Genomic DNA, 24,923 nt, shown 5'->3' with positions numbered 1-24,923 from the left:
TTAATTTGGCTGGTGGGTAACTTTCGGTGCCGCGGGGGTGTGCTGACGGCAGTAAAAAGGCCGCTTTGAACGAAAGCAGCTGTTTCACGCCGTATTAGTTTTTTTGCGTGGCGTCTGGAATCGATCGAGCTACTGTGCGGTTGACCTAAGTGCGCAGAAAAATTTGAACGAATGCAATGAAGGCTACGTGCCTACCGAGTGAACTTGCAAGAAGCGCTTGGCACGAAATCGACGAAGACAACTTATTGAAGTCTGTGTTCGGCTATTTCGATCGATGACAAAAATGCCAAAAGGTGAGGTGTTGCAGTATGTGACGAGTGGTTGTTTGTTTCTTTCCCCTTGGGAAACAGAAGACGACCACGACGTGCCATTTGCTGGGAAAAATAAAGTGCTTTGCTAGCTTAAGCGTGTCTTATTTTTAAGTGGCTGTGTGTGTCAGAGGTGACGGAACCCACCCCTTCTGAGCACTAACTTTACAAATTGCCTCCAACACCCGCTGTACGCATTTGCTCACCGTCGGTTGTGCGGTGCCGACGTACGCCTGATTACCAACGGCAGCCTGAAAGCCGCCCGTGGCAAAGAACCGCAGTGCACACAGCACCTGCCGCCGCACCGACAGCGCACTCGCACGCAAACCTCCCAGTTCATCGGCGACTTCGTTGCACTGCCACTCCACAGTCTGCTTCTCCAGTCGAAAAAGGCGTTGAAACAGCTCGTCCGGCAAGTCAAACGCGTCTTCGTGCGCCCTCCTTCGCTGTTGCTCGTGCCGGCGCAGCCGCCTCAGTCATATCGCTGCGTACACCGCCACCATTTTCTGTCACAAACGCAACGGTCAAATTGACGGCCTCGAAAAAAACGTTGCTCGAAACTGTGACAAAAAACTCAATTAGCGGCTGCATGTTTAGGTGTGCAACGTCACCACTTCTGCCACATCCGTGACGTAATCTGCAGCCACCCATGACGCAAAAAACAAAATGGCCGCAGGCCACGACCGACCAATAGGAGCGAGGCTTATTGACACCTTTGTGACAAGTTTTTGAGAATTTTCCTAATTGACAGCTGTGTAATCCGGCCCTGGCCCCTGCTAACAGCATGGTGCAGCAGGTGTGGAGAGAAGACTGCAGTGTTATATGTTACCCCTGTTGCGTTACTGAAACTATCATGTAGAATTACACAATAATCGGTCATCCGAAGAGTATGTATTGTGAATAACTGCGTTCCAAGGTTGTTGACACCTTAGCATTGTCTGCAGTTATAAGAAGTATGAGGACCATAAATTTGCTAGTCAGTGCAGCCAAGGGTACGGAAATGAGTCTGGGTTGCAGCAATAACACGTTCATGCCCACATATGCAGAATTGGTCATTCTCTACTCTACATTCATAAATCCAGGGGAGTCCTCATACCACTCCTGCTGGTGCAGTGGTATGAGCGATGTGCCACTGGCCTGCAATTGTAGGCACTGCCATCGGTGGTAATTGTGAGACTCAGGTTGGTCTTCCTAAGCAACTCCTCGCGGCCATATCATTACATGAACTGCCGCCTGCCACTGTGGTCAGTTTGCTTACAATAGGGTGGGCCGGTTGCCAGGTGTGTGTGTGCACACACGATGTTTCACCCTAGACTTTCTGCAATTTTTAGAAACGTTTTTTGAGAGAAGTGCTTTATGCGGCATAGCATTGTCAGCAGCATTGTGCATCAGAATACAGCTAAGACTTTCTAATTAGCAGGCTGGTTAACTAATATTCAATAGTAAGCTTTTGAACTATCACTGTTAGGCTCTTTAATTATTGAGAGGCGTGTAGCCCACCGAAAGTAATATCCATGTCAGGTTTTAGGATTTTGAAAACGCAGTTAACCTAGGGAATGTGACCCAAAAATTTTGTCTATTTCGATGAGTTACGTGCGCTGGAGAGGTAGCTTTGCCTGCAAGGTTCTCGAAAGTGCATGTGTTTTGGAGCGATGTAGCCAAGATTTGTCGGGCCACAGCACCAAGGGTAACCATGTTTTCGAAATTCTAAAAACTGATATGCATATTTCTTAGGGTGGACTATATATACGTCTCTCAGTAATTAAGGAGCCTAAGAGTAATGGTTCAGAAGCTAACTATTCAATATTAGTTAACGAGCATGGAAATTAGCACATCTTAGTTGTACTCTAACGCATTACACTACTGACTATGTTGCACCGAAAAAAGTGCTCTTTAACTCTAAAAGCCCGAATTTTAAAAGTGAAATAGCCTGCATATACAATATTGCACTACATTACCGTTACTATATCCACACACGCACACACAACACATATGGGCAGGTAGCCCACAACCTGATGGCAGGCTGCGATAAAGTAGGCTTCAGAAAACAACACGCACACACATACAAAGCAGCTAAATGCCGGGAACGGCCACTGTAAGTGTTAGCGCAATAAAATGTCTTAGCAGGACAACGCACCAAGCACAGCAGCACGATTCAAGGTTCTGCAGGCCAACTCCAGACTAAAGCAGTGCCCATTGGATGAGAGAAGTTGACCAGTTGAGTTTTCTTTGCTCACAGCAGGTCACAAAACAAGTGTGGGAAGATTAACGACTGGCAGAGAAGTGCAAAGCTGAGTCAGATGGCGTCCGTGTCCGTGTGTTTTCGTTGCGTCCGTGTGTTTTTTTCGCACTTTTCATTTTTCCGATGGCGACTTACGTAATCATCGTCATCATCAGCCTGACTACGCCCACTGCTAGACCATGGCCTCTCCCATATCCCTCCAATTAGCCCTGTCCCCCGTCAGCTGCACTGTATCCCAGGGAACATTTTTAATATCATCCGCCCACCTGAATTTCTGCTACACTTTTCTTTTTAATGAATCTACTTTGTTAACTTTAGGAACCATCAGCTATCTTGTCTTCCCAATAAATGCCCTGGCCACGTCCATTTCTTCTTGATCTCAACCAGGATGTTATTAACTCACTTGCGTTTGTTCCCTGGCCCACTGTGGACTCTTCTAGTCTCTAAATTGTTAAGCCTATCACTTTAATTTCCATAACTTCCTTTGTTATCCTCAATTTAAGTACAACCCTTTTTGTTAGCCTCCATGTCCTGCTCTGTAGGTGAGTACCTGTAAGATACAGCTGTTATACACTTTCTTCTTGAGAGAACACTGACAAGCTGCCACTCATGATATGTGTGTATCTGCCAAATGCACTGCACCTCATTCTTATTCCCCCAGTTATTTCACTCTCACGGCCTTGGCTCTGCAGTGACTACATATGTGTTCCAAGTAGCTGTACTCCCTTACTACCTTCAACGTTTCACTGCCTATCGTAAACTGCTGTTCCCTTCTGTGGCTGCGAGGCATTACTCTAGTTTTCAGCATATCAATTTTTACACCTAGCATTTTGCTTTGCCTGTCTAGGTCCTCAATCATTCTTTGCAATTTGTCCCGAGTTACTTTGAAAGGCAATTCTATCAGCAAATTGAAGATGACTAAGATATTCTCAATTTTAACAATTATTTTTGATCCCCAACTTTTCCCAATCCAGTTCTCAGAGTGCCCTCTGTAAACACACATTGAATAGTACTGGACAGAGCGTCTTTCCACCCAGCACCTTTCCTGATTAGGGTTTTATCACTTTCTCAATGCAGGACTGTGGTGGCTGTAGAGCCGCCAGATATTTTCCAAGTACCTTTAAATAATATGCCTCCATTACATTCTGGTTCTATAATGCCTGCACGACTGCTGAGGTATAGACAGAGTCAAATACTTTCAAGCAATCTAGTGAGGGTATATATAAGGGTTGGTTATATTCGGCACATTTCACTATAGCCTGGTTGGTGGCGTGAATATAATCTATTGCCAAGTAGTCTTTATGAAAGCCAGCCTAGTCTTTTGGTTGACTGAAGCCCAAGGTTGCTCTGATCATATTAGCGATTACCATAGTAAACACCGTGTAGACAACAGAAAATAAGCTAAGCTGTCTAGTTCTTAATATCCTTGATGCCTATCTTCTTATGGTTTAAGGTAATGTTAGCATTCCTCGAAGATTTCCATATGCTTGAGGTTGTGAGGAATTGTGTTACAGGGTGGCAAGTTTTTCTAGCACTGTCGTCCCACCGTTCACCAACAGATCTGCAGTTGATCGACCCTGTCCAGCCCACGTGGGTGGTGCTTAATGAGCAAATGGGTGAACAATGTTGGTGCAGTGGAAACTTTGCAATGTTACATTTAACTTTAAATTGAGCTATCTGAAAACAAGCTTTCATTACAATGATACCACTTTCAAAATGACAATAAGAGCCCAAATTTTTGTATTTTATATGGTCATGCAAGAATGCACTGAACCAAAATTAGGTATGTGTATTTAGCTGTCTATAATTTGTAAAAAAAAAAAAACACAAATGTGACCTTAATGCATTACTGAAGGAAAGAAAAACACTAAGAAGTTGAGTTTTAATGCGGCGAATAGGTTTGTTCAGTTGATAAGAGCATAAATTGCTGAAGAAAGCACACTGGTGCATGCTCTAAAGCACACAAGGATAAATAAAAAGGAAGTGTTCTCAAAATATGACACATGGGCACCCTCAAAAGGGCAAGCTTTTGTGAAGGCATCCTCGCCCTCATGAGCGCCTGGCACCATGAGGCAAGGAAGGACAGCCATAAGAAAACCGGTGAGGGTGAGCGACGGCAATGTGGACAGTGTGAACAGAAGGGGTGTGAGTATGCTATGCAACATCACCTGCTTTTTCATAAAGGGACAATCCTGACGAATGCGTTTAAAGTGGTGCCATCTGGCTATCACTAGGCCAGTGTGTTTTCTACCACATAGCAGTGACAAGTATGGAAGGCCTGTTTCCGCATTCATTTCCATGCAACTGACCATCACCATCATCGTACGTCAGGACAGCATCAGCTGGGCGGTTAGCGTGTGGAAACACTGCATCCATGGAGTGGGAGTGCGGGGCGGAAGGCGGTCACTAGTACTTTCACACAAGTGGCATACATAAGGGCCTCGGTGAGACCCAAAAACTTTCGGGGTGGAGACACTACTCTTGTCAGCACTGTACTAGGTCAGCTCTACATTGAAATCTGCCCATTTTGTGCTACGAGAATAGTAGCAGAGATAGTCCACATTTCAGCTTTGTGAACAGTCCGGTCTTTGTGAACAAAACCCCGACACTGTAAATTATGAACACTGTACTAACAACTAGGCTGAGTTTTATTAAGCTGCATTCGCATGGTTCCTGAAGAGTGACATTTAAGGCATGTGACAGGTCCTAAAAAAAAAGCCAAGCTTTTATGTCTATGAAAACTCAGAGGATCATTAGGAAATTCATTTTCAGTGTTGTTCACAGCCTGACGAAGGAATGTGGTTAGTAAGACAAATGTACCATTATTTAAAAGCAACTCACACGACATTTTGCCATAGATTGCTTACATGGTAAACAAGTCCGTTTACTTTTCTTTTAAAGCAGACCACAGGGCAACAGGCACTGTCCCTGAAAGTTGTGAAGCAAGCTTATAATGTAATAGAAGTATTGAACTGCCCTCTATTTATGAAATGTGTTAAAACGGTCATCTTTGCAGAATCTGCTAGTGCAATGTTTTCTTTGATAGCCTGTAACTGCCATGCACATATGATAAATTAAATTTGCACAAGGGCAAGATAACCTTAACAGCTTATATGCCATGAAGTTCCGACTTTGGCAAGGTAGAATTTGCACAAGTGGAAGAGAACCTTAACTGTTTAGGCCTATATGCAATGAAGTCCCAATTTTGGCAAGGTAGAATTTAATGCCACCCACCGTTTAGCAGTTTCCTAATTTAACAAGATACAATTTAATGTCACCTTACATTTAGCATTCCCAAATTCGCCACGTTATACACAGAGGTTAAAGTTCTAGGTTTCAACCGGAAAAGAAAACGATACATACATCGAAATCAAATTCCAAAATTTGGCTTTAACCGTACAAAATGAGGATCCTTGAGATTTCGGCCACAGCTGTCAGGCTAGTGAGTGTAAGCTAAAAATGACGAAATAAGCGATTTAACCAAGTGTGGAAGCCCAGAGCGTCGGAAGACAACGGGATCGTTGAATTAGGTAGTTATGCATTTCGAAGCATTGCCCGCTACTTTTTACAAAGGCTTCGTGCCGACCGAGAAGATCCACCGCCTCGCGAAGATTCATCCATTAACGTGCATCGCCTTCACATCACAAATCTGTCACCACCTTATTAGATCCGTTACTTTGCCATGGATGTTTCTGCAGGGCACATAAGGGCATAATGAACATTTATAGCTGTAGCAAGCCACTTGCAAAGCAAAACCATGCAAAAGCATCTTCAAAAAGTGCCTTGTTCTCGCTTTTATAATAAGTCTGCAGCACTTTCGTGGTTTCATCATCATGGTAAGTAATCCCATGCACTCTGCCTTGCTCTCAGTTACAGCTGCAGTCAGTTTCGGTTCAGTTTCATTTCAATATGAAGCATTTTTCTTGTGAAGCATTTTCTCCTGTCAAATTTCCTTCCATGACTGAAGCAGGCAGCAGTGCGTCGCCGGCAAGAAATACACCTGCACTGCAGCTAACTTAGTTCGAAACTGAAATTGCTCAAACTTTTCTTTGTCAGTGAGGCTTACAACAATTACTGAATGGTAGGCTGCCATTAATGAAGATCACTAGAAAGAGAATAAAAAACATCTATGCAGTGGTGTCAGCCTTAGATGGCAGTGCTCCGTAACCTACCGGACACGTAAGTCCTGCAGGGGCTTCTCTGAATAGCTGTACAGTTCAGGTGAAGTGACTGTCTCACAAATCAACGTCACCGAGATTTGCGCAAAGCTTTGGTTGTCCATTGTGCGCCTGTTCTATGAAATGAGATCTCAACATGCTACAACAGAAATGCAGAAAAGGGCGCTGTGTATGCATCCTACACTGAACACACTGACCGTCTCTTAAGAAGTACTACATTATAAAAATCCACGACCTTTACACATAGACTAGTACGGGAGTTTTACTTCAGTACAAGAAACATAATTTTACTTTAGTAGAAATTGCCAATTTACATCGTAATGTACCTGGCTACAGTAAACGCCGCACAGCAATGTTGAACGTTATTTGACATCAAACTTGTTACAGCAAACACATGCTTGAGAATAATTTGCCAAGGTTATTAAATTCTCTGAATGAAATAGGCATTGACATTGAAATATGAACCCCTTCAGAATTTGTCTTTCCTACATTCTTATACTTAAATATGACTATACAATATATTTTCTTTTCATTATATCTTCTATATGTTTTCTATTATAATCCAGGAGAGACAACTGTGCAAACTCAAGTTCATTGTTTGCATGTTTTAGCTGATTATCTGGATTTTAAACTTGTTGGTAACAATATGACAGTATACTTTGTATGGCATGGTTTTCCAAGTTGCTACACTTAAAGGGAGCCGAAGGCCTCTCAAGCTGCGTACCAGCAGCTCTTATCTCGGCCTCCACCATTATTTAATAGAAATAAATAAATAAATCAAGAAAAGATCTCTGGTTCGTAAAATTAATCTGGACAACATCTTGTGCATAGGTATAAAAACTAGCTCGATCACAGCGAAAGGTTGGGAAATGCAACACATAGTGCTTGAGTTGCAGGAGTTCAGAGATTGAGACCTTTATGTGGTGCCCTATTTGGTAGCCAAGACCAGTGGAGTCTTTCTTTATAGTTACTCATATATTTAAAATACTAAAGGCACCCTTTCGAGGGTTCTGCATTAGGGGGAGGAGCAGAAAAATATAACAAAGCAGTCACAACATAACAAAACAATATTTTATGCAAGACTTTAGAGAGTTTCAAACAAATATCCCAATCACAGGAAATAAAACATAGCAGACATAAAACACCATAACAGGCACATCGGTATCTTAAGAAAAAACGAAAAAGGACGACATCAATAGGACTGCAGATGATCATACGAAATACAAAATCTTTCAATGTCATGGGGAACATAAGCACGCATCAAATGGTACACTATCACTTGCTTCCAGGAAAAGTTCATTCCATAAGGGCATGATTTGCTCTCTGATGATACCCTGGAAGAGCTGCTGCAAGCAGCATGTCATTGCTGTTGTCTCGCTGCGCTCATTTCAATTTCATTGAGAAGCATTGGGTAGTCCTTTCCGATACAGGCGATGCACGCCTGGTTAGAATAGAATGCTCAAGCTTTCTGTAGGCTTATTTTTATATGTTCGCTGAGGACGCTGAGATTTGAATTCACAGTAGACAGCTCTTTCTGAAGGTGATTTGTTTTTAGCCGTTCCATTTCTAGCTTTTTGTTAGCCTCAGAGCAACGTTTCTGCAAAACAGAATTCTTCTTCCGGAGTTCAAGCACTTCTTTCAGAAGTTCGCTTCTGGACATAGAAAAAACATCTGCTGATCCTACTGCATAATCGTTGATACCTTCTCGGCACTTCTCACTCATTTCACTGTCACTGCTGCCAGAATAGCATTCTTGTGGTGCTGGCGAGCCCACATAGGAGAGAATGGGTGATCCTGGGACATAGTCACCAATGTCTTCCCGATGCCTTTCACTCATGTCATTACTGCCAGGCGAACATTGTTGCGCTGCTGATGGGCTCGTAGAAGAGACATCTGCTGATCCTGATGCACAGTCACTGGTTCTTTCTTGATAGTTCGCGCTTGCATTAGAAGCGCAGTCTTGTGCCCTTGACAAGCTTTCTCTAAAATCATCACCACTAGATGCAGGGCAGGTTTGTTGAAGACGTGGTTCTTCGGATTGAGGCTGCGCTAGAAACATACAAGAAAGTAAGAAATAAACAAGTTAGAATAAGAAGATAAGTGCTGTTTCTGTTATATCATTCACGTAGGTTTAACAAACGGTACCAGTCATCACGCTTAGAATGACACGGTTAAACTACGAGGGTCCTTTCGAAAGCAATGCTTACTATTTTTATGGAAACTACAAGAGAGACAGAGAACATGATATTGCAAGATTTCAGCCACACAGTTATTTTTCACAGTCATCACCTTTCGTTATGCACTCTTGGTTTGGTTTGTGGGGCTTTAACGTCCCAGAGCAACTCAGGCTAGAGATATGCTACAGTGAAGGGCTCCGGAAATTTCGACCACCTGGGGTTCTTTAACGTGACGTGCGAGCAATCGTACAGTGCACGGGCGTCTAGAACTTCACCTCCTTTGAAATTCGACCACCACGACCGGGATCGAACCCACGTCTTTCGTGTCAGCACGCGAGCACCACAACTACTGAGCCATCCTTGTGGCTACGATCATAGCAGCCGGGCAAGGAGAATGCTACCTGTTTAGTCCATGTTTCATAGGCCCAAAAAGATGCAGCTTTAAAGGAGCTACGCCCAGACTGTAAGGTGGATGTGATAGGGCAGTACAGCCAAATTTTGCAACATGCTCCATGGTCATGAAACTGGTACAGTCGTGCCATGTCTAGAATTATGAAGAATTTTTCTGGTGATGAAACTTTTCACATGTATTTTCGCCTCGCTAATGTGGAAACTCACTCCCTGGACAATGGATACGGCAAAAATGCACAGAGTCTAGTTGGGTTTCATGTAATGTTGTTGCGTTAGTAGAGTTTCCTTTCTTGTATTCTGAGTGTTGGAAACCAGAGAAATACAGTGCTAAAGTGCAAATATCAGAATGAAGGCTTTGTTTTGTGGTTCATTACTTTCCAGAGTCATGATGCCTGGCCAAGGCGACTTACCACTTGCTATATGGCATGAATTCTTTCTAAGCATGCTCTCTCTGCAGATCGCGTAACGTCAAAAGCTGCCCTCAGCAGCTGCCCGCTCACTTAGGGCAGGCATGTACCAGTGGTTTATGGTATGTGAGCAGGAAATATGTCATCATGCCAGGAGACTCAGGCTATGGAAGATACTGGAGTGGAGGGCTGCGGATATTTCTGACCACCTGGGTTCTTAACATGCACTGGCATTGCACAGTACGTGGGTCTTAGTGTTTCGCTTACATCGAAATGCGATTGCTGCGGCTGGTATCGAACTCACGTCTTTCGGTTTAGCAGCTGAGCACAATAACCACTGAGCCACTACGGTGGCTAATTTTAAAAATCATGGTGACCAGAATAAAGCACCTGGAGCTCTCAAGGTTTTGTCAGTTATTACTCCACTGCCCACCTCTATGCAAAGAAACAGACATTAATCACGGTTTTATTTTCTGAACGCTTTTTGTCTTCATGATTCGTTATGACTTATTACAGACAACTCACTTTATATACAGTTTTGCTCGGAAACCAAACTGCATATATTTACGAGGCAGAACTGCACTGGGCCTGTTATCATATTGCAAGTGCAATTGTGCCCTCTTCCCTGGCCTGGCTCTGTATATACAGGATTCCAGCCTTGTGATAAAGGTTTCCAGCATCTTTCCCAAGGCACTACAGCCAACATTCAGTTATGCACACAGTTCTTCAATCGTGATTCACCGATCAGCACGGCTTACGTACATCTTTTTACCAACTCTGAAATACACTGTCCACTGCCTGACGGTACTCACATCCGCTACACTATCGCCGCAGACCTTAAGAAAGCGTCCAATGAATCCCAGTGCAGGGCAGTTTGTTCCCCAGTGAGCAATTCAAAAACACGTCTGTTTTGTTTGCATCTCTGCGTGAGATTTTTGTAGAACGCTGCTCTCCTGCTACCCATAGATGACAAGGCATTAGCAGGAAGTTCCTATCTTTACAACGCCACCAATATCTGGCTCGGATTTTGTACGTTAATACAAAAGAAAGGAGGTATTACTGTCAGAGTGACCACAACAGAATATACTGCTGTTTGTACAAAAAGAAAAAAAAAGTTATCCACGTCAATGAGGATGTTCAATACCTGTTTGTCTATTCCGTGATTGTTTTCTTCACAGCCCACAAGTAGATTATTTGAGGAGCATTTGAATCCACTAACAAAAATAATGTTACAGAACATGACATTTCCAAGCTGACTCAAACATGTCGACTTGACATGTAATGTGTTGACTTCCCAGCCAATAGATTATGTTTACTTACACAGGAAGTCGAACAGCAATGGTATAGCTGTTTGTTTAAGGAGGCGCCGTCCATCCTGGCGATTGGCTTCATACTGGCTAGCGTCAAAATGAAGCTGAAATAGGGTAATTAATAACAAAACAATGAGCACATAATATATTATAACACAATGACTATGTTCACACGTCATCAAGAATCTCGGCGGACAGATTTAAGGGCCGTGGCTTTGTTCAATGCCTCCTGAAGAACATGCCTGAAGCGTCAGGGTTTTTTTTGCCCGCCGTAGAGCGCGTGTCTGCCGCGTGGCGGCGCTATCAGTTGACCCTCTAGCAGACGACACGCAGGCAGCACAGAATTTTCTTGCGACTGCCATTGCAGCAAAAAGTATGCCTTCTGGCGCGCTGTTTTTTATATTATTTGTGTGGTGTCTTTAGTGTTACCGTTTGACAAGTAACACGTCAATGACTGCAGTTGCTGGAGGGAGTAGTGAGCAAAAATGTGTTGCTGTTGCGTTCCTGTGCGCATGTGCATGACACAGGAACCTAGTGAGCTGTTCAATCAAAATTGCCGTTCGGGTGAGTTGGTGTGACATGATTCGAAAAGACCAGTGCGGAAACAGACAGGGACACGAGAAGAAAAAACACTGACGACAGGACCAGCGCGGAAACAGACAGGAACACGAGAAGAAAAAACACTGACGACAGGACCAGCGCTCGTCCTGTCGTCAGTGTTTTTTCTTCTCGTGTCCCTGTCTGTTTCCGCGCTGGTCTTTTCGAATCTAGAGAGCTGTGTTTCTTGCGGAAAGAATAGAGAAGAGGGGCATGGGTTTATTTAAAATTTGTCAACGTTATTCAAGGAGGTACCATTCAGCGAAAGCTCGTCGGAAACATGACCAGAAACAGCGCAGGCTAGGCCTTCCAGGATCTGCTTCAGCCGATCGAAACATCTCTCGCAATGCTCTGCAGCAAGATTGTAACAGACGCGCGCGTTGAAAAGTTCTAAGAACTTTAGATATGAGGGATGTGCCCGCTGCGGGCCAACGACTCCCCAGGCAGGTTACCGCGACGCCTCCGGTTTCCATCCATTGAGTGCCATGCAGTCCTCCTTTCCCACGGGCCACCTGGCTACAGTTGAGAGCTCAGGTAATTCCGGACTTCCTCCTGTCCTTATTCTCTTTCATGGATTATTTTCTCTTTTTGCTTGTCCAAACTAGTTATTTATTTCTTGCCATTGGCAGCAGAGCAATCAAACAACCATGCATCATGCAGTGTAAATACTTATTTTGCGGCATTTCTAGCCACTTCAAGCACTTGTTGCAATATGGATGTTTCGAAGATGTTCCTTCTGTTGTAAACTGTCCAAAAGTTACTGATTATGCAGCACAAAAAAGGTCCTAACTGCATGATAGAATGGCGTGCACAGCACGCTTTCAGATTTCGAAATTGAAACTGATGATCCTCTTTCAGTATTATGCGGAAGTCAGCTCAAACTTGAGCATTTCCTGCACTCTGAGACATTCAAAAACATGGTTTTTGTCATTAACAAAATAAAATTTGTTCGCATCACAGTCTCCCAGCCATTGAAACTGAAATTGGATGGATGGATGGATGGATACGGCTGAACCCTTTAAATCGGGCGGTGGCTCAAGCCATTTAGCCATAACTTATGAAATTTTACTCTTGTCTTGATTTTAGCCACCAATCAGATAACCTTTGCTTGGTTATTTCTACCCACTTAAAATCTACTTTCCCTTCACTGTCCTTAAACCCCAATGCCTTGGATAAATCAGCCCCACTGCTTTCCACTGTAGGGTGAAGCCCTTTACGGAAAAGTATCAAGTGTTCAGCCGTTTACTCCTCCTCTCCGCACACAACGCACAACGTGTCTATCTCATGGTACCTGACTCTATATGTCTTAGTCCGCGAAACTGCCGTCCTGGCCTCAAACAACAAAGAGCTTCCCCTACAATTATCATTGATATTTTCTTTGGCAATTTCTTGCTTAAAAATCCTGTATGTTCCCAGTGCTGATTTCTTCAGCATCCCTGATTTCCACAAAGCTCTCTCTGTTTCTTTAACCTTTTTCTTAACTGATAATTGCTGATTTGCCCCCCTACTCCTGTCCAGATATTTGCTTGTCAATTTTCTAGTTCGCTTTCTCCATTTCGTATCAACATTCCTTATATACAGGTATCTGAAAACTTTCCTAGCCCACTGCTTTTCTTTCATCTTTCTCAATCGTTCCTCAAATGCTATCTTACTGCTAGCCTCCCTGCTCTCGAAAGACGCCCATCCCATATCACCCTGTACCCCCTGATTTGGTGTATTGCCATGTGCTCCCAAAGCTAGCCTCCCTACGCCATGTTGTTTAATTTCTAACCTTGCTTGAACATCTGGTCTCATGCACAGGACCGCATTACCGAAAGTCAGGCTAGGAACCATCACCCCTATCCAGATCCCTCTTACCACTTCATACCTATTGTAATTCCACAGTGCCCCATTTTTCATGACAGCTGCATTCCTATTAGCTTTATTCATTACACATCCACACCCCAAGATACTTGTATTCATCCACTAGTTCTAGAGTGAACTCCTGCATTCTATGCTCGCCGACCTCATCATTAAATATCATGACTGCAGGTTTTTCCTTACCAAACTTGAAGCCTAATCTATCTCCCTCTGTACCACATATGTCTATCAACTTCTGTAAATCTTCCTTGTTGTCAGCCATTAGCACTATATCATCAGCGTATATTAGTCCCGGTAATGACTGTTTAATCCATTCTCCTTGCTTGAAAAAAGAAAGGTTGAAACCTAGTCTACTCCTCTCTAGCTTGGTCTCCAACCTTTGCAGGTACAACATGAACAACAAAGGAGACAGAAGACATCCTTGCCTAAGCCCCCGCTGTATCTTTACAGGCCCTGATACATTTTTTTTGCCATTTTATAAGCACTCTGTTAGCTTTATGTATATCTTTTAAAAGATTAATTACTCCATCTTCCACATCCAATGTGCCCAGTATGCCCCACAAATACTCTTAAATAACGTTGTCGTAGGCTCCCTAATATCCAGAAATGCTAGCCATAGGGGTCTGTGTTCCTTTTCAGCAACCTCTATACACTGAGTCAATGAAAATAGATTGTCCTCCAACCTCCTTTGTTTCCGGAACCCATTTTGTAGCTTCCCTAGCATTCCCTCGTTCTCCACCCAAGCCTGCAATCTGTCCTTTATAATCTGTATCACCGCCCCATAAACCCATGGATGTCACTGTTATGGGGCGGTAGTTACTTACGTCAGCTTTGTCCCCCTTTCCCTTATATATCATGTTCATTCTACTTAATCGCCATTCATCGGGGACTTTCTCATCCACTATCATTTTGTTCACTACCTGTATTAATGTTTGCTTGGATTTTGGTCCTAACTTCTTTATCAACATAATCGGGATACCATCTGGTCCTGTTGATGTGCCACTAGGAACCTTCTTCTCTGCCCTTTCCCTCTCCTTGCTCAAGTGAAGCTATTGCTGTAACCGGTCTATCCTCCTTCGATAAACTATGTAGTAACCGGTCTATCCTCCATCGATAAACTATGTGCAACATTTCTTTCTTTAAATTTTTCTGTCATCCTTGTTCCTATGTGTTTTATCGCTTCATCCCCTTCTAGTCGAATACCCTGATCTGTAACAATGAACCTTTGTTCTAGCCTAGTCTTATTACTCATTGCGTTTAAATGCTTCCAGAATTTTTGAGCTGTTCTTCTATCCTTTTTATTCACTTTTGACATCCATTGGGCACCCCTTCTTCCAATTTTCTCATTAATCAAATAGGATGTTTCCCTTCTACACTATATGAAGTTATCCCATTTCCTGTCTACTTCAACTTCTGGTTCCCCCCTCTTCTTGGAATATCTGTGTTCCCTGGAGGCTTCCTGGCGTTTCTCTATCGCCCTCTTGACCTCCTCATCCCACCAAATCTTGGGGTTGCGTCTTCTCCCTTTTAGCTTTACTCGCACCTTAGCTAGCTCTAGCTCCAGCAATCGAGTTACTTTGGTATAAGTCCATTCTGTTTCACTATCCTCAAAAATTACTTTCTCAATTTGTTTGGCTGCTGCTTCTAATTGCTTTTCTGAGTAAAAATTCCCCTCTGATTGTTCATCTCGCTTCAGTCCTACATTGGCTTCTCTTCTGGAACTCAACTTGATACGCTTGTGGTCACTACCTAGACTTCTGGAACCATGTTCATCTATGCTCATTAACCCTAATCTATTATACACCCTCTGCGACATTGGTGCACAATCTATCGTCGAGTGCAGACTCCCTGCCACCCATGTTATGAGCCCTTCGCACTTCTCGGTACTGTTGCATACAACTAAACCATGCTTGTCACACATGTCCTGCAGCATGCTTCCTGTCGAATCTGTGTACCCATCCAGGTCTCCCATATGTGCGTTCATGTTGCCTAATATAAATATCTCGCCCTGTCCTCCTAGCTCATCAATGTCGCTTGCAATACATTCTAACATTTCCCTATTTTCCTCTTTGGCATTAGCTCCTGTCCACAGGTATACAAAGCCAAGGAGTGTTTGCTCCCCTCCCACTTTTCCTTTTATTGGGTGGATGGGTGGAAGGTAGGAGCTTCCTTTTTGAAATGGGGCAGTGGTAGTTGCCACCATGCTGTTTTTTCCTTTATTTTTGTTTAACTCTGCTGTAAGCTGTTAATAAAATTCCCATTTTCTTTTAAAATACGTCTTCCTACACTTTAAAACTTAAGTCACCTCTCTGCTTTTGAGCCACCAATCCTCCAATCGCTTTTTGCTAATTTCCACCGCAGATTTATTTACATGACTATTGTTATCTTTATCTAGGGCCATCTTTTAGCGCCGCTTAGCGGCCAGTCTGCGCAATGTCGTGGCCCATTGAAATCGAGGAGTCGCTTCAGGCATGTTCTTCAGGAGGCATTGCCTTGTTTCATCTGCGCAACAAGAAGCTAGCACTGACACCCAGCAGATGCTGTGATACATGCAAATAATTACGGCGGACTGCGGCGAAGCATTGCAACTGTAAACACAGATGCAGTACTATGTTTACAATTACAAAAAAGCAGTAATATACGCCAACTTAACATGCTCGTAACAAGAGGGATACAGGTCGACCCCTTCGCAAGTCGCCTTTGATGATGATGGATCAACATTTATTAAGCCCGAAATAAATCGGTGGTGCACCCAGGCACTTTGACAACCGCTAATTTCTGTGGTCATCAGAAAGTAACGTTCTTCTGCCTCAATCTACGCCAAAATAGCTCTTAAATGCGAAAACAGTTCTGAAATGCGAGCGCTGCACGCCTTACTTCGCACACTTTGGAGTTGTTATTTGGTTTCCAGCCGTCTCGCTTGACCTGGCATTCCCACGCCTTGCGGCGCCCGCTGTCTCGCGGAAAACGAAACAGCCGCTGTCCCTTTCTTGTACTGCCAGGGCACCCGGGAACGCAACAACCCGTCATAGTTCGATCCCGATTGCCCTCAGTCGCCAGAAGGCTACGTCACACACACATCACAAGCTCACTTCAAGTAGCTGGGACGTTGTTGCTACTGCCAGATCAAAATATTCGCACGTTCGCGCCACACCACCGCACAAGAAACAACTGCACACAGAACCCGACAGTCGAACCGATATGACGTCGCGCGAAGAAAATGTCGGTGAAAGCCGGCTCGCACATTGTTTCTTTTTTTTTTGCGCAAAAAATCCACAAGGCGGCGATGGTTTTTCTTACCACGTGACCCTCCCGATGGCGCGCGTTATTTGAATCACTCTTGGAGATCTGCGCGCGTGAGGAGGTGCCGGCAGAAACATAGCAGACATTACTGATAGAAAATAGGAGGTAATAGTAATAGCTAAAAGCGCAGAAGTTGGTTCCGCATTTCTTACCTTCAGGAGTGCGCCAACCTGCTGACAAGAGGCAAACAGTAAAAAAAAAAAAAACTGCACGCAACACGTGAGCTCTAACCACTGAGAAAAAAAAACAAAACAAAAACTGGCCCATGTTTACGCTTCTCGGTAAAAGAGAGCGAGAAAGAATACCGTTTATTATGCAGCTTTTGTGTTAGCCGTTAAGTTGGTAGCGGGCTTGCCGCACTCCATGAACTTGAGGGTGGGTAAAGCGATGATTGGGACAGCGGGAGGGGCTGAATAAAGGCTGAATATTGCTCAGGGAGGCGGAGAGTTCAGGATGAGGTGATGGAATGGTCTGTTTATTTCATCGATGGTTGTCGTGTATGATGCTATGTTTGAGCATCTGCTGCGGTATTTGAATCATAGGCGACCAGCAGACGGAACACGCACTGCCGAACCAAGGGGGCTCTGGGTGCAGAGCGCACAGCCTCTCCTCGCCGCAGTGGCCGCTGCAGACGGAACACCGCATTTGAAGTACCCTCCTCCTCTGCGGCGCCGCTCTTGTCTACTCTCGCCATAATTTCATCCTTAGCTTTCCTCCTCGCCCTCTCGCTGTACCCTCCGCCTTGCGTTTTATTCGCTATCGCCGTACTTTCGTCTTGTGGTGTGCTCATTGTTTGCTCTGTCGGTTACGTCAGCGACGCCGTCCAGCAGGAATGGGTGCCTAAGAGATCTCTAAAATACGTTAGGCCGCGGGATCGAAGCGAGTCATGACTTTTATGCGTGCTTTTTTGCTTATTTTCTCTTTCTTGTCGATTCTTTCTGTCTCTGTTCCTAGTTTCTATCAATTTGTATCTTATAGTTTCACGTGGACAAAAATGCTTGACAGTTGCAAAATCGTGCTTAGGTGTTCTTTTAAGTACTTTTTTTTTTATTTTCGACGTTCGTCGTTGGTCGACAGCTGGCGCACTCCCGATGGTAGAAAATCTCCTCAGGCACTATTCTTGAAATCTGAAGTGCCTGTCCACGCCTTTGCACACTAATTAGTTTCTGTGAAACTGCGCATCTTGCAAATGTCAGACTTATAGAAAAGGAGGGAATTCTCTTTTGGTGTTTCGCTTCTGCCGCTGAATTCTATCACGTGAATGCGCGTATATATACCCGCCCGATTTCAAGCGTGAAATTCATATTTGCGTGAAAAACCTGTCCTCTGGACCTTGCACTTTCGTGCTTTAATCATACATGTCAGTTATGCTATGCGCTGTACAGTCAGGTCAGAATTGTGACGACCCCCCATAATGCGCAGGTCCACACGGGACGGAGAGGCAAAGAGACACCGTATGGCTCAGTTTAAACAAACAGATATATTCAATAATTATACATGATTATTGATTATACATCAGAGGGTGGGGTGTCCGAGCTTACGTGCCGACGACTTCATGGGGACGATGGAGGGGCTCCGGAGTTGAGCTCGAACGGTTGCTGGCAGAAGCTGCACGCCGTCGGGCTTCGGCGCTGAAGGCCCCCTTGGCGAACGATGTCGTCCTGAGCGTTCCTTCTTCCGTACTCCTTGTCGATTTTTATATCCTCTTCTCCACACTCCCTAGGGTGAGGACGCCCACGCCGGAGGGGAAGGAGGGGGGGCTAGGGCTTTCACTTGGGCGCACAAACATACCACCGCACTTATGGTCTCGCCCCCGTCACGTGTTGAGTCCGAGGGAAAGAAGGTTGTCGTCGAGGTAGCGTCGGCTGTGGGAGACGGTCTCTGGCCCGCTGACGGTTCCCGCGGGTCACCGACCTCCGTTCTCCATCAAATGACACTCGCCACTCAAGGCCGGAACGCGAGGTCACTAAAAGGCCGGGAAAGTGGTCCCTTGTCCTGGGATGTGCTCGGGAGGGTTGGTGATGATGCCCGCCGTCTTGTCACGGGGCCAGGCCCGCCGAAACGAGGCCCCTTTGTCCCCGGCACGGTCACGGCAATTGGGGAAGATAACGCCCGTCTCCCCGCGGCGGCGGCGTTCGACACGTGCCGACACTATGGAAAGGGGGTCCGGTTGTGCTTAAACCCCTTCGTTTTGGTCGTTCACTCTCAACGAGTATGGCTCGGTAATTGGACGCAGCTGTCACCTGGGTCTTTTCCGTGCGGTCCATGGCGGCAGGCCCGAAAGCAATCCCACTCAAGTTGCTTGCAGCCGTATGGGCTCCGTGCGCTGGTATGGTGGCGCCAGCAGCGACCACATCGCCAGCGCCGCCTCGTGGCACTCACCGCGTTAACCGGACGCTCAGTCACGGCCGGTCTCTCGAAGGGAGTGCGCGCGCGCCCTCCTCGAGACTGGCCGTGGTGGCCCTGCGCCGCATAGCAGACGCGCACTGACCGCCATGCCATTCTAAGTCAACGCCTTCTTCTCTGCGGATTTCAACGCATTGAAAGCCTTGACGCCACCACTGCTGCATTTCATTTCAATTGCTTTCAGGTTGGGCTGATCACCGATTCCGAGCAACAATGATCGTGTTGCAGTCCCGACGGCACTGCAATATTTGGCAGCGCAGTTGAGCTTATTGAGATTAATTAAGTACCTTTACAGTTTGAGAAACAAGGCTTTGACGCAAATAATGAAATCAGCTATGTAATTTACATCCACTGTGACATCGACTATGTGAATGGTCGGCTAGAAATGCGAAAAACGCAAACTTACTACACATATATATCAGATGATAGTGCTCTACATCCTGAAGGATCGACATTTCTTTACTTTTTGTATTCCTCTGAGAGAAGCATAGCTGTAAGCATACAAAAAGACGATGAATTTCTTGCTACGTATCTTCCACAGGACTTTCATTTCAGGAATTGCATGAAAACACAAATTACATGAATTATTTTGGTCGTATTGCTCTTTTGGTAAATACTTAACTATAGAAAGGCCGCCGCGGTGGCTCAGTGGTTATGGTGCTCAGCTGCTGACCCAAATGACTCGTGTTCGATCCAGGTTGCGGCGGTCGCATTTTGGTGAAGGCAAAATTCTAGAGGCCCGCGTACTGCGCGATGTCAGTGCACGTAAAGAACTCCAAGTGGTTGCAATTATCTGGAACCTCCTACTATGGCGCCCCTTATAGTCCTCGTTGCATTGGGAAGATAAACCTAATTAAAATCAAAGGATTAATTCCTGAAATTAAGGGTTTAGTGATGTGAAATCCAAGAAATATATATCTGGAGAAATTTGAACCACTCTCTTCTTTTTTTAATCGTCTAGAACAGGATTTGAGATCTCATAAATGCAACAAATAGAGATACAAAATTTTAAACTACTCAAGGAAATAAAATGATGCAAACAAATACACAAAAGCTTAGGTGAAACAATGCGAAAAACGACATAAGCACTCTCAGAAGTACGACGTCGCTCCCACTGCATACACACACGCACGAGAAAAAAAACTAGAAACAAAATTGACACGCTGAACCACAGATGAGAATAACAAACGAAGACTTAAACTTCAGATGCTAGCTCCAAGAACTTCACCGTAGACCATTTCCTGTGACTGACTGAACTCATTCCTTCGCTCTACATAAAGCAGCTCCTACCAATAATGTCACGTTCGAAACACCCCAGTAAATGTAAACCCTTTCCCAGTTCACTCTCATGAATTTAATTCCACAGTGCACTCATTTCCAGCATACCCTCTGTGCATGAGCTAGCATGCACGATGTCCACGAAAAGCGTTTAAATATGTTCGGTACATTGACTGGAGTGTTTTTATAGCTGTTATGACATTGGGTAAACACAGCAGTAGGTAGAGCACCCATAATTATCCAAGTTTGTTTTCGCCTTCGGTCGAAACACCTCACCGCTCGCCTCGCTCACTGCAAACTGAACCAGAGAGCTGCGTTGGCTGCGCCCGCCTTTCGCCACCGCTGTTAACCAGGTGGCGCCACTCACGCGCGCCAAAATGCAGCGCACGGAGCCCATACAGTAGAAACATGTGAGCTGGCTGCTTCCAAAACGAGACCGGCTGTCGCCGATCTCCTCTCTTCCAGCTGAATTGTTTTCCCTTGAGTGCTTTCGCCGCCACTGGGGGCTCCGTCTACGCCGCGCCGTCGGACGTGGACCGTCGTAGCACACACAAGGAATGTCACAGAATGAAACGCGAACAGCGCCTGCGAACAAGACGAAAATAGTTTACCTGTCTGCTTTCCGTTGCGAAGTTCAACTATAGTCTAATTCATGTCTACCGAAGTATGTATTCATAAAGCGGTTAGAAAGGAATATCTCGCTGCAAAGTAGAAAAGAACGGCGTATGCGTGCTCGCGTTTCATTCCGGCAGCTGACTCTACGTGCATCTCACTACAGCTTCCTTCCACTGTATAAGCTCAGCATTTCAGCAAGGACGAAGAACTACCAGATACACACAATTTGCATGCGCCTGGTTGTTGCTCGCAGTCATTAAAAGTTTAGTAAGCCCTGTTGCGGAATTACGAGCCCACGAATTCTACTGAATATAACTGTGTGCAATCCACCCTTTGGAATTTAAAGCACCGCCTTTTCATATCATCGTCCCCGCACTATGTCAGACGAGCCCGCGCTTTGTTGAGATGTCGCAAAATATTTTGCTGTGTTCTCTTGAACGTTCCTTCATCACCCTAGCCCTACAACAGGCACTGTATTGAACAAGTCGGTAACAATGCGAGCCATCTGTCATTGATTCCCTTTTAGAATAGTCAAAAGAGCTGTGCATTCAAAAAATGACGTCCGCGGATGTTGACTGCCGGAGCTTGCTGGCACTTCACAATACGGCAGAATTTTTTTTTTGCGTTTTCCCGTTACATGTAGCTTACGTTCGTTTTTGAAGCTAGTATATAGTGGTTTGTAGGCAGTCCATAAAAGCGAAAGTTTTGTACCAACAGGGTGACTATTGTGCACGCAACGCAAAATGGCGCTTTTTATACGTACATTATCAGCACGAATGCGCCTATATGGGATCAAAAAGGACGGGCTACTTTTTTATAAAACGGAATGCGCCAGAGGAGAGGTTATGCCCTTTTTACTGTTTTTTGTGTATAGTTTGGTTTTGTTAATGGCGGTTTAACGTCCCCGAGCGAGTCAGGCTATGAGGTACGCCGTAGTGAAGGGCTCCGAACTAATTTCGACCACCTGGGTGTTCTTTAACGCGCACTGACACCGCACAGTACACGGGCCTCTAGAACTTCGCCTGCAGCGAAATTCGACCGCCGCGGCCGGGATCGAACCCGCGTCTTTCGGGTCAGCAGCCGAGCGCCATTACCATTGATCCAACGCGGCCGCTGTTTAAAGTGCACACGGTGCTTAAAATTTAATTGCCTTCAATTAAACGAATATAAATAAAGATAGGCCGCAAATAGCTAATGCTATGGCCTCTTTCCACAAGCCTTACAGGTTGTTTAAAATAATTACGCTTTCAAGTTTTTCCAGATATAAATGATACACGCAAACAGATTTTATTTCCCATTGTTTATGCACCCACGCGGACACAAAGTGAGAGAATAATTTTCTGTTAAAGTTCCGATTAAATAAAATGAATTTTTAAACTTTTTAGTCTCTGGAGTAAGCGCTCGAAAATGCACATCGTAAACTGACGTTTTTTCGCCATGAATCTCTGAGGCTTGTACACCCCTACACGGAGTACATAACAGTCACGACGTCATTATCAACGTCCCGAGTTTGAATCGCATATCGCAAAACATTATTCCGTTTTTATATCTAAATTTTCCAGAAATTTTCACGTGTTTTATAAACTGCGGAACGAACCGCAGTATAGAGCCAGAAAAAAAATTGTAAAGTCTGGGATTTAACTTCACGCAGCGAAACATGGACTACGAAGGAAGGCGTATATAGTGAGGACTCCGGATTAATTTGGACCGCCTGGGGTTGTTGAACCTGCGCTGACATTGCACTGCACACGGGTGTTTTTGTACTTCACCGACACCGAAATACATCCGCAGGCGACGGAATTCGATCCCAGGACCCTGGGATCAGTAGCCGAACACGAAAGCCACTGAGCCACAGCGGCGGGATTAGAGGCTCAAAAAAGAAAAGAAGACAAGACAAAAACAAAAAAGTGGTTTTTGTCAAGAATAAAAGTTGGATGGAACTGTCCTCAGTGTCATCGGCATGTCGCTGTCATCGTCCAGACTGCGCCTGTAGATTTGAAGACATTTGAATTAAACTAATGCATTCCCGCGCAACTCCTTGAGCTGCGCCAACAGCTTGATTCATACACACGTCCCCCGTAACACCTGCGCGCCCACTGACACGTGCATAACTCAGCGGAATGAAAAGCACGTACACGCTGCGAATTCGAAACCGAACGGGCCCAAGCTCATTCGGCGCATTTATTGTATAAGGGCGCGTATGTACACACGACAGACGGCAATATCGACCCGATCTTCGCGGCCCACGAAATGTCAAGGCGACGTGCGTTCGGCCTGCGCCCTCACCCCTCTCACGTAGTTAGCTAAGCCTCCCTAAAACACGTCGCGGTTCTTCTAAATCGTCGCGAAGAGACTGCCGGCAAAAATTTCAATTTTAAATCAGCCACCCACACACCCACTCCGATCTTACCTTACGCATAGAAACACGTGATGTGTACTGGGGGCTTCTACGCGCTAAACAGAAAGGAGTTAGAAAGGGAGTAAGCTTTTTACATAAGAGAGTGCTCTGTAGAGGACAGCTCACTCCCTTTTTCACTCCCATAGAAGGGGTATTCGTGTTTACAGTGCACCCGCCCGCAGGAATCGTACTTATATACGACGCGCATCCGTGTCCAAGAGAACAAGGCAGTTAAGCTCCGCCTCTAAGAGCATGACAAGACCGCGTTAATGGTTATCCGCTACTTTATTAATTACCACCTCTTTCTAATTACGCACTGATTGGCATACATGAGGAGGCATACCAGACCACGTGACACACTGCGAGACACACAAGGCATGGAGGAAGGTAAGAACTCGGGAGAGGCAGTTACGGCCAAAGATTCCCAGCAGCCCTAGCAAAAGCCCGTGGCTTGCGGTACACACTTCTCTGTGCAGCTCGGATAGCGAGGGCCTCTCCTGAGCTATCCTTACTCCACGCACACGCAGGGTGTCTACTTAACCAAGTCGAACGAAGACGCTTCAGTGATCTGCATGCGTGACATTTGAAAGGCTTCAAAAGATTTGCTTGACTGTGTCTTCCACGAGCCAACGTATCCATCTCTGCCAAGGAGGAAGCGTTTTAAAGAGAGTAAGGAAAATGGTGGTGCCAGCGAGTGTGAATACGTTTTTCCTCAGGTTGCACTCTGGTGCATTGCCGGTGAAAACATGGATGCAGGAGGAGGAACGGTTTTTGCCATGGGGTGCTGACTGCTTGTTGTGTCACAAACCAGAGTCAATATAGAACAAGTATTCATTGATTGCTGGGATGCGCTGCTCTTTTGGGACGTGCTCCAGCGTACAATAAAGAAAGACTTACCCTTGACGCCGTATGGGATACGATTCCTGGACGTTCAGCTGGATCTTTGTAAATACGATGTAATTTGCCTTCTTGGCCTGCACAGCATTTGGCGAAGCAGGATGGCTGTACGACACTGCGGTGAAGATGCGCGGTCTATCCGAGATTACTTCAAAGAAAACGTATTTAAGCCGCGTGAAGTGTACAAGAAGCTATGTTGTGGAGATGAAGTTACCAATTCAATGGCACAGTTGTGTTCCTTGAAACAGTTCTGAGCTTCTCATGTGAGTGAAGCGCATGTCGGCTCCAGATATTTGAGAGTGCAATGCAGAACATAATATGCTTGTGACTATTCTAAACTGTCGAAACAGGCAATAAAGAAAAAAAACGCTTCAGTGGCCTAGGGGCAGCGTGTCCGGCTCCCAATTCAAAGTTCATGTGTTCGATTCCCAGCTAATAACCTAATCCCCCTCCCTCCCCTCCGTAATTTATTTTACATCCTTTCATGTCGTAACGGTATTTAAGTCCCGCTACGACCTCGCAGTCATAATTTAAAT

The 24,923-nt window shown here is 45.1% G+C and overlaps 1 long non-coding RNA gene across 1 annotated transcript; it reads right to left on the bottom strand.

Annotated features, from left to right (window-relative positions):
- Positions 1 to 7,777: 7,777 nt before the first annotated feature.
- LOC144107844 (uncharacterized) lies at positions 7,778 to 16,740 on the bottom strand. The gene is made up of 3 exons (XR_013309407.1): positions 16,368 to 16,740; positions 11,044 to 11,137; positions 7,778 to 8,777 (listed from the first exon to the last, which is right to left on the bottom strand). It is a non-coding gene; the product is annotated as an uncharacterized LOC144107844 (long non-coding RNA).
- Between the last annotated feature and the right edge of the window lie 8,183 nt (positions 16,741 to 24,923).

Source organism: Amblyomma americanum, chromosome 10 (assembly GCF_052857255.1).
Source record: "Amblyomma americanum isolate KBUSLIRL-KWMA chromosome 10, ASM5285725v1, whole genome shotgun sequence".
NCBI lineage: Eukaryota > Metazoa > Arthropoda > Arachnida > Ixodida > Ixodidae > Amblyomma > Amblyomma americanum.
This window is presented reverse-complemented; position numbering and strand designations above follow the sequence as displayed.